This window comes from Nomascus leucogenys, chromosome 20 (genome assembly GCF_006542625.1).
Source record: "Nomascus leucogenys isolate Asia chromosome 20, Asia_NLE_v1, whole genome shotgun sequence".
Taxonomy (NCBI): Eukaryota; Metazoa; Chordata; class Mammalia; order Primates; family Hylobatidae; genus Nomascus; species Nomascus leucogenys.
Window position 1 is genome coordinate 36,719,581 of NC_044400.1, and position 10,387 is coordinate 36,729,967.

Consider the following 10,387-nt stretch of genomic DNA (forward strand, 5'->3'; position numbering starts at 1 on the left):
GCTGCATTCTGAGGATGGGAACAGGGCTTCATGGGCACAAGATCTTTGCAATCATGCAAGACCTCTTGCTTAGAAGGGCCCCATGCTTCGTTGAGTGCTCTGCTCTCACTATCTTGAAACTTTTAATAATTTTTGGAATAAGAGCCCTGCATTTTCATTCTGCACTGCACCCTGCAAATTATGTAACAGGTTCTAGTTGGGAACATAAAGATCCAGCCAAAGAAAGAGCCAATGAAGTAGACTGAAAACCAAGCAAGTGTGAGGAGGTGTCATAAAAGCCGAGGGAGTAAATTGTGTGACAATGGACAGCATGACCCACAGACTCAAAAAGATGCTGCAAGGTCAAATTACCTTAGGACTGAACATCAATGATTGGATTTAGCAACTTGGGTGTGCTTGTTGCCCATGTTGGAGTGGGTTGAAGAGAGAAGAAAAGAAAAAATGTTGAATGTGAACAACTCTTTTTTTTTCTTTCTTTTTTTTTTTTACAGTGGCCCTGCCTCCCCACAGCTTTCTTTCAGTTTTGGATGCAAAACAAAAAATTTTAAAGGAAAATGTGACTTCAAAGGAAAGGAACAAATTTCCAAAGACTTGGGGGAGTGAATGCAGAGCCTGGTGCGGAAGGACAAGGTCTGCAGACGGAGGGCAGAGGTGGTTGAAGGGGCCAGGGAGCTGCAGGCCTCCCCCTGGAACTGGGACTGGTGTCGGTCTGCTGACGTCAAGGTCAGCTCCCCCACAAAGCTGACTTCAACAGCCCACAGCTGTGGGGCTTCAGCAGCCACGCCAGCCCAGCCCAGCTCTCATTACGTTTGGTCTTTCATGCTGAAAAATAAATAATAAAGCCTGTCCCCTGTCTACTGCCTCCCCCAACTGCACAGACGCCAGCCTCTAGGTCTGACTGCCGGAGAGGTGGAAACACTGGCCACCAGCCCGGCAGCCCCTACAGGCCCCCCAGATGGGCTGCCTCAGTCCTCCTCTGAGAGCTGCAGATCCTCCAGCTCGTCCTCAGGCCCCTGGGCCAGCTGCTGCAGCTCCCCAGGGGCCAGCCCTGCCTCTGCGTCTGGGTCTCCATCTTCTGAGTTGCTGCTGTCCTCCTTGCCCTCCTCCTCGTCCTCTTCATCCTCTTCCACCCCATGCCAAGTGCTCAGGGGCCCCAGTATCCCTCTCTCCGAGAATCCCTCAGTGTCGTCCTCTTCAGAGCTGTTCAGGTCAAAGAGGTCTTTAAATTGCTTCCTGTCCTCATCCTTCCTGTCAGCCACCTTCCTTCGTTTGATCTCAGGGAAGTTCAGGTCTTCCAGCCGCTCTTTGCCACTGATCTCCAGCTGGATCTCCCGGTCACACAGCTTGTGCCAGTGGCTGTAGTACAAGGTCGGAGGGTACCCTCTTCCCGGGTCAGCTTCTCCCAGGCTTCCACTGCCTGCCAGTCAGAGACGCCGAAAGAAATCCTCTGGCAGTGGCTGCAGATGTGTTCGGAGTTCTCCTGAACCTTCCCAAGCAGCTGCTGCACCTGCCGGCAGTAGTTGGCCACCTTGCATTCCCGGAGGAATGATTTCAGCTGCAGGACCACAGGCAGCGCCAGCTCTGGGAAGCTGATGCAGTGTGCCTGGCTGTGCAGGTACTCCAGGGTGAGGTCGTACAGCTGCTCCACCAGGCTGTCCCGGTACACCTTCTCCTGCAGGTTGACATTGGACAGCTTCAGGATCACAGAGAAGTTAATGGGCTTGGAGCTCATGCGCCCCAGCGTCCTGTTGAAGTCGACCTGCTGGAACATCTCCAGGATGAAAGGCAGCACTGGGATGAAGGCCCCCGAGCTCCTGGAGAGCAGTGTCAGGGCACGGATGCAGTGCATTCGCAGTGGATAGAAGCGGGCAGTGGGGATGAGCTTGATACAGCCAATGATGACCTGGGCAAGGGGGTAGACCAAGTGCTGGAGGGCTTCGCTGGGGCCCACAGTGCTCAGGACCTGGCACCACAGGAAGAGGCAGTGCACGTCCTGCCAGTTGTACACAGACTGGTACGTTTCCTTCTTGCGGGTGGTCATGGCGTTGCGCAGGTGCATGGCGAGCTGGCGGATGTAGAGGAAGGCATGCTGGTAGGCCACACCCAGCTCCAGGGCCAGCAGCTCCGTCAGGGTCCGCTGCATGAAACTGATGAAGGGGAGGGCACCAGGCGAGGTGAACTTGCAGTTCCTCACATACGTGATGTACATTTGCTTGAGGACAGGGCCAAGGAAAGTGTCCTTCTTGTGCCGGCAGACTGCTGAGGACCAGGAAAGCCGGCACCTGCAGGGACTCCTCCCCTGTGCTCCATACGACCATCATTCTCTTAAGCAGCATGCGGCACTCCTTGGGGAAGGTCAGGAAGCAGGGCACCAGTACGCTGATGTGCCGCAGCACGGCCGCCAACACCGTTGTCTCTGCCAGACAGGACACCAGCTGTATGACTGAGCCCAGGTACGCCTTGATGTCCACACGGAGCTTCCCCCAGAGCTGGCTGCTGGACAGCTGCAGCATCCTGCTGCTGTCCTTTGCCACCTTTCCAAACAGCAGCTTCTGGAGACAGCCAATAAGGTCTCTGATGCAGAAGGTGACCAGAGCATTGAACACAGCACTGTCCGTGACCTGGACTTTGTTGGCCTCAGCACTTTCCTGGTCCCCTTGGGTGGTGGCCACAGCTGCTTGGAACGCCTGTATCACTTCATGGAACAGCTTTGGAGTGAGGCGTTGCTTTGCTGCCTGCTTCCATCTCTCAACCACGCCGAGGGTCACAGGAACACAATTCTTCTTCCCCTTCAGCCCTCTGGGGACTCTGTCCCCATCTGCCCCCTCCTCTGCTCCATCCTCCTCCTCACTGGCTTCCTCCAGCACATCTGGCAGGGAGTGGAACGGCTCCTCTTCCTCCTCAGAGCTGTCCGAGTCGCTGAAGTTTAGCAGGCTCTGGTCATTCTCCTGCAGGAACTTGTAGAACTCCGGGTCTCTATCCTTAAGCCGAAAGAGCTGATCTTTGTGTTCAGAGGCACGGCCTTTACGCCGGCTGGCCGAGGGGCTCCCGCCCGGCTCATCGGGACTCCAGGCAGCCTCGCGTGCCTCCCGCGTCTCCGCTTCTGGGGAGTTTTTGGACTCGGATTCGGACTCGGAGTCAAAGCCGGAAGCTAGGAACTCATCCACCGTCAGCTCCGCCAGGCGCCTCTCGCGGCTCAGCGCAGCTGCCGTGAACCAGCCCGCAGTGTGCGCGCCACTTCCGGCCCCAGAATGCCACGCGGCTGCGCAAGTCCACCGCCCAGGCACCGCCCCGTTCCCCGCCCCGCCGCGCCACGCCCAGCCGAGTGGCTCTAGGGTTCTCTGACCGCGGCGCCGGCGGCCTCCGGGCGGGAGGGTGCGTTCGCATGCTCGGTGCTGGCAGCCCCGGTGGGGCCCAGATGCGCCTCCCGGTCGGCGCCCGGCTCTGTAGGACGCGGCAACGCCAGTGTCCGCCCCCCGGGAAGAGAGACCAGGAGTCCCGCCACGCCCGCAGCCCACCCGGCGTTCCGAGGGCACGCTGCTGCGAGGACCGCCAGGCTGCGAAGGCGGGGCCCCTCTGCAAAGAGCTCCCACAAATCAACAATAAAAAGCAGAGGGTCCAGTAGAAAACGCGAGTGGCGGTGGGAACCGCACTGATGTCGCTAGCTCGACAAAAGACAGGCGACCCGAGGGCCAGGCTGGCTTCGCCTCCGATCCGCGGAGACCGGGCCAGCGCCACGAACACCACGCAGGGCGCTCGTCGTCCACGGCCCTCTGGGTGCCAATGGCGGCTCTTCCGCGGCCCTTCCCGGGGACGCCGCACGGGGTGAAGGCAGTGGGGAGGCCGGCGCCTTCCTTCCCGCTACCAGCCTGACACCTGGGCCCCTGAGCCTGGACAGCCAGACCCCGCGACAGGGGCGCCCCGGGGCGCAGGCGCGGATCCCCCAGACCTGGCGCTGAAGGGGCGAGTGAGGCGGACGCGGGCAGAGTGGCCTCGGGGTCCCATTCGGCCTCTTGGTGCTGCAGGGCCCTGGGGCTCCCTGGAGGAGAGCAAGTTAGGGGGTCTGGGGAGTGGGGATGGCTTCCAGGGGAGGAGGAGGACGAGGCCTGGGGGGCTTCTCGGAGGAGGAGGAGGGCGAGGCTTAGGGGGGCTTCCCGGGGGAGGAGGAGGGCGAGGCCTGGTGGGGGGGCTTCCTGGACGAGGAGGAAGGCGAGGCCTAGGGGGAGCTTCTCGGAGGAGGAGGGCAAGGCCTGGGGGAGCTTCCCGGAGGAGGAGGAAGGCGAGGCCTAGGGGGGCTTCCCGGAGGAGGAGGAGGGCTAGGCCTGGTGGGGGGACTTCCTGGAGGAGGAGAAGGGCTAGGCCTGGTGGGGGGGCTTCCCGGAGGAGGAGGATGGCGGGGCCTGGGGGGCTTCTCGGAGGAGGAGGAGGAGGGCGAGGCCTGGTGGGGGGCTTCCCGGAGGAGAAGGATGGCGGGGCCTGGGGAGCTTCTCGGAGGAGGCAGCGGACCCGGGGTGCAGCGCTGGAAGGATGTGCGTCCAACCTCTAGTCCCCGAAGCTTCTCGGGAGGTGGGGCGGGCAGCGCCCAGCGAATGTGAACAACTCTGGCAAGCACTTTTCTTGGAAATGGGAAGCTTAAAATTGGGTAGGAGCTGAGAAAGATAGAGGTTCAAGAGAGGGCTTTTTTAAGATGGAGGTATGTGTTATAAATGAGGGATTAAGTACCTCTTGTGGAGTCCTTAAGGAACATTCCAATAGGCTGTGGAGATGACATTGGGAAGGCATATGAATAAAGGATTTACTGTACTCACAGGTTCCAAAGAGGGAGGCACGACATACCTTGTGGGGATCACCTGGGCAGAGCACCAACAAAGCGGGCTCAGCCAAGCGGGTGGGGAGCCAAGGGCAAGCAGGTTCCTGTGGACAGTTGCCCTTATTGGGCATCAGGGTGGGGTTTACCAGCAAAGGCAGGAGGGGATATCACGGGTGTGCTTAAATGTCACTAGGCCATGGTCGGGGAGAGCAAGAAGGGGGACTTGTGACAGGGACCAGCCTTGTCACATTGGTGTACCTGGTCATCTGGGAAAGGTGCCCACAGCCTGTTTGTGGAGATATTGAGGAATCAGGAAAATGGGAAGTTTTTAGAAATTGCAATTCAAGATGTTACGGTACATCATTTTTCTTGGCAATGACTCATTAAAAAAGAAGAAAACACTAATGAGGCAGGAATGGAAATAATCCCAGGAACAAAGTCCTTTAGGAGGAATGGGGAACAGGATCCAGTGCAAAGTTGGGGGTTGGCCCTAGGAGCCAGGGAAAGCCGAGTGCATGGAGACAGATGTCTGTACAGGCCTGCTGCATTTTGTAGAATGATCCATTCTGATTTCTCCTGTGTCATAATTGAAGCCTTCAGCTGAGAGCGAGAAGCAGAGAGGAAATGTTGAGGTTTGAAGAAGAGAAGAATATAGAACGGTCGTCTAGGAGGATGGGCAAGCAAGGAGACCAGAACTGGCAGGCAGCGCAAGGGCTGCTGAACAGCCTGAGCAGTGAAGTGGCTGAAATAGGAACATCAGGTGTCTCTGGTGATTATTTCTTTTTTGTAGTTTTCTGATTTTCCAGATGTTCCCTAATAGGCATATCTTACTTCCACAGTTATCCTTTTTAGACTGTTATAGAGGGGTGAAAAATAGAACATATAACGTATGAGAGAGGACTTATGATTTGGGGAGGTGAGTGGGGAATCAGAAAGAGATAGAAGACCTCATTCTGTTTGCCTATAAAAACAATGCCTGCAATAGGTGAAGAGAAGTCCAGTTTTCTGCAGAAATGTACAAAATATTTTTGACCTTTTACTCCATTTCTAGGTCTGAGCCACCAGTTGGGTTTCTTCATTGAGTCTGAGTGTTTGATAGGCCAAGTGGTGGAAACTGTTCCCAAGTTCTGAAACTAGGGGAGCCTCCATTCTGGGCTCTGCAGTGGTGAGGTGCACTCTCATCCCTGCCACATTTTAGTGGGAAGCCTGGTGAGCCTCATTCAGGGCCTATGAAAACATCTCTTACACCAGAACCTCACTAATCTTGTAAAGTTTGCTTATTTGTTAAAATGATTAAAAGTAAACATTAGAAGTTGAGGTCCTTGATATCTGTTTTCAGAGTGTTTTAGCCACTCTCTATTTATTATGTCTTAATAGATTTGCCTGAGTTTTTTTTAGATTTCAAATCAAGGTCACTGTTGTGAAAGGGAATTTCAGAGATAATACATTGTTATGAAGGGCCGGGCGCGGTGGCTTACACCTGTAATCCCAACACTTTGGGAGGCTGAGGTGGGTGGATCAGGTCAGGAGTTTGAGACCAGCCTGGCCAACATAATGAAACCCCGTATCTACTAAAAATATACAATTTAGCTGGGTGTGGTTGTGCACACCTATAATCCCAGCTACTCGGGAGGCTGAGGCAGGAGAATTGCTTGAACCCCGGAGGTGGAGGTTGCAGTGAGCCGGGATCATGTCACAGCACTTCAGCCTGGGCGACAAAGCCAGACTGTGTCTCAAAAATAAATAAATAAATAAGTTCCTCTGAGTTATTTACCCTCATCTTTCTGTTGAAATCTTTATTGGAATTATAAATCTCAGCTTTCAGAACAAGATGTGGGAATTAAATCCTATGACTGTTAAAACACCACATGGAGCTCAGCTGTGTGGACGCAGAGTAACTCTGCCTGGGGTGTGAGGTAGGGTGTGTGTTTGGAACTCTAAGGGTGGCAAGTTGAAGATTTCAGAGACAAGGGAAGCTGCAGAAGTCCTGAGTTTTACACTAGAACAAAAGAGAATGGATTTTTCTCTTATGATGTAAAGAACATTTAACCCAGCAATATGTATTTAGATGATGTCATACTTTCTTCTTGAAATATACAAACTCTTTGATGAATTTCTTTCATCTTTAAACTCTTTCATAATGAATCTCTTAAATAATAAATCTTTCTAATGCATTTTTCAGTCTTTGTATTCATACACCAATGTAAATTCTTTTTTTTTTTTTTTTTTTTTTGAGACAGAGTCTCGCTCTGTCGCCCAGGCTGGAGTGCAGTGGCACCATCTCGGCTCACTGCAAGCTCTGCCTCCCTGGTTCAAGCGATTCTCCTGCCTCAGCTTCTTGAGTAGCTGGGACTACAGGTGCCCACCACCACACTCGGCTAATTTTTAGTAGAGTCGGGGTTTCACCGTGTTGGCCAGGATGGTCTCGATCTTCTGACCTCGTGATCCACAGACCTTGGCCTCCCAAAGTGCTGGGATTACAGGCGTGAGCCACCACACCCGGCTGTAAATTCTTAAAAAGACAGCATATTTATTCTAAGTTCATGTGTTATTACTATTGGAAACAAAGACACAGTAGATAAGGAGTATTGCATGAGCACTGGATCTGAGTTGAAAACTATGCTTGGAAGACGCTAACAGAACTATCTTTAAGTCCGTTGAAGGGAATTATTTGCAGCCAGGCATTTTTTTCCCTGAAGTAATATCTATGACTTCTTAGTAGATGGTCTGAAGTGGTAAGGTAGGAACTTCAGTTATTGTAGGTGAAAACCTCAAGCTATGGCTGGACATGGTGGCACATGCCTGTAGCCTGTACTCAGGAGGCTGAGGCGGGAGGATCTCTTGAGTTGAGGAGTTTGACGCCATAGTGCATTATGATCACTCCTGTGAATGGCCATGGCACTCCAGCCCGGGCAACATAGTGAGACCCCATCTCTAAAAAAAATTGAAAATTAAAAACTTTCAGATATGCTTAGAAGCAGATTTTTCAAATCCCATGGGGAAAGGCTTTAAGAACAGTATGATCAGTAACCAGCTAAACAATGATTAAAGCATCGTCTTTAGAAGATGATGAACTAAAGGAATCTAAATCTTATTGCCTGAAACTCTTTGCAGTCAGGCAGCTTAATTGGGTGTCTTTGAGAAAATTACTGTCTCATTTATCATATTTGTGCAATGAAAATAATACCTACATTGTACGCTTGTGGAATTTAAATAACAAAATATTTCATATATCTACATATCTCCTGGATATGGTACAAGTTTAAAACATTGTAGTTTATTATCTGTTTCCTGAGAGATGGCACCAATGGCAAAACGGTCACCAAAGCTATTCCTTTAGAATTAGAGGACAGTCTCCACTTCATGGACAACATGTGAGTCTAAGCACCCGTAGCATCCGTCAGCCTGTCCTCTCTCCTTTTTTAAAGAGCAAAACAGGAATTCTGTTGCGATTGAAGGACTTTCTGTCCATCCCTGGAATCCTAGATGCTTTGAGATACCTGCATAGAAGTTGCAGACTTTTCAAACACTGATGGAATAAAATACTGTCATTGCCTCCCTTTTTTCATAGCCAGCATAGAAGACTGATCTTTTGTTGGGGGGATTGGGTGGGTGGCAACCTCATCCCAGGATGGGGCTACGTAAGTCGTAGAAGACTTTGCCAATCCAGGTAGGTTGTAACTTTAGGCTCTGTGTGGCTGGTCAGGGAGTCAGTCACTGGCTTGACTCTGACCTTCCAGGGGCCTGGCAGTTGAAGAGGATCTCAGGGTGATCAGATAGAGAACTGCAGAAGGTGAGAGTCAAATTAGCCTCTTCTAGACTTATTATAGTCCCCTAAAGCATTAATGACCTTTTTGCCTAATGCCGATACATGGACATTTTTAGTTCATTGACCTTCAAATAATTACAGTTGTTTGGAAAGCTATTGGTCATAGAAACTGGTAGTACTTCCAAACTTTTCAGTGATGTTTATCATCTTTTTTTTTTTTTTTGAGATGGGGTTTTGCTCTTATTGCCCAGGCTGGAGTGCAATGGCGCGATCTCGGCTCACCACAACCTCTGCCTCCTAGGTTCAAGCAATTCTCCTGCTTCAGCCTCTGGAGTAGCTGGGATTACAGGCATGCGCTACCACTCCCAGCTAATATTGTATTTTTAGTAGAGATGGGGTTTCTCCATGTTGGTCAGGTTGGTCTCGAACTCCCAACATCAGGTGATCCGTCCGCCTCAGCCTCCCAAAGTGCTAGGATTACAGGCGTGAGCCACCGCGCCTGGCTGATGTTTATCATCTTAATAGCATCTGTCCTTTAATCCTGCATGCACACTCCAAAAAAGTTAACTAAAAGAGACAATGATTAATTTTATATTCTGATGTTTTCTTATGAACACATTTGTGGCCACTTTAGTGTCCAGCAAAGCATTTCTTTGGCGAGTGATTTAAGGAGGGGTGGAAAGTGGAATGGAAGAAGTCTCTGGAAAGTCTTTAACACTGAGTCGTATTTTCTCCCTGTTTGACTCCAAGGAATTTCCACTCATGGAATCTGGCCTACTATAAATAACTTTTTCCTTTTGTACTTGATTCAACTTAATAAATTATGTTAACCAGCTATGGTGAATGATGAGCCTTCCTCAAACCACAGAACAATAGACTTCATCGCTGAAGCTCTAAAAGAGCAGGAATCTATCTGTTCCAATTCTCTTCTGCTGGGCACCATCTTCTAGCTCTGCTGCAGTCTCTCATTCATAATTCTTCCCCTAGACCAAGTTCTTTTTTACTGACCTCTAGGACACCTGGCATGCATTCCTCTTCTGACTGCCTTTGTTGTCTGATTGCTGAAATAACATCACTGAACTAACCTCTCCTAAAGAAGACATTTGTCATTAGAGGGAAATCCTCAATGAGGATTAACCTGTCTTTAAAAGATCATGAGTAACTGGCATATGAGATGGCATGAGACTAAGAAGTGTTCCTTTGAGGTAGACCCACAATGGTCTGTGTGCTTGTCTGTCTGATCATATCACCAATTATCAAATCCTGGTGCACCATCGCATCCCATATTTCACACATCTGATTTTTCTTAAATAATTATACTGTTCCTTTGTGAGGATTAACCTATCTTTAAAAGATCATGCGTAAATCAGCACAATCTGAAAGATTCAGAGTTTTTTTACCTTTCTCTCGGCTGGGCACAATGATTGCCATCTCCAGCCTTGTTCTTCACAGTCATTCAATCATGGTCCTTGCAGTTTTGCTTCACTCCATATATACCATTTCATTTCCCTTCCCACAGTCACTTCCTAGAACAGATCCTGCTTTGCATGCTAATGAGGGACCACAGAAATGACTGCAAACAGAAAATGGAACGCGATCTCGTGCATCAAAGGGGAATATTCCGACTGTTCTGTGACTTTTAAAAATATTTTGTCAAAACATTAAAAACTATTGTAGGTTATACATGTACAGGAACATTTTCAAAAATACTAAAATTAATATTTATTATACTGTAATTTAAAACATCAGAAACATGAATCAATATTTTATTTCTTTGTAAAAATCTTATGGAGTATAGTTTGAAGGAC

At 50.3% G+C, this 10,387-nt stretch overlaps 1 pseudogene across 1 annotated transcript; it reads right to left on the bottom strand.

Moving 5' to 3' along the window:
- Positions 1-487: 487 nt before the first annotated feature.
- Positions 488-9,854, bottom strand: LOC100587940 (annotated as a pseudogene). Its single transcript, XR_004027295.1, has 3 exons — positions 9,795-9,854; positions 3,654-4,286; positions 488-3,557 (listed from the first exon to the last, which is right to left on the bottom strand). The product of XR_004027295.1 is annotated as a nucleolar complex protein 2 homolog pseudogene (transcript).
- Positions 9,855-10,387: the final 533 nt, after the last annotated feature.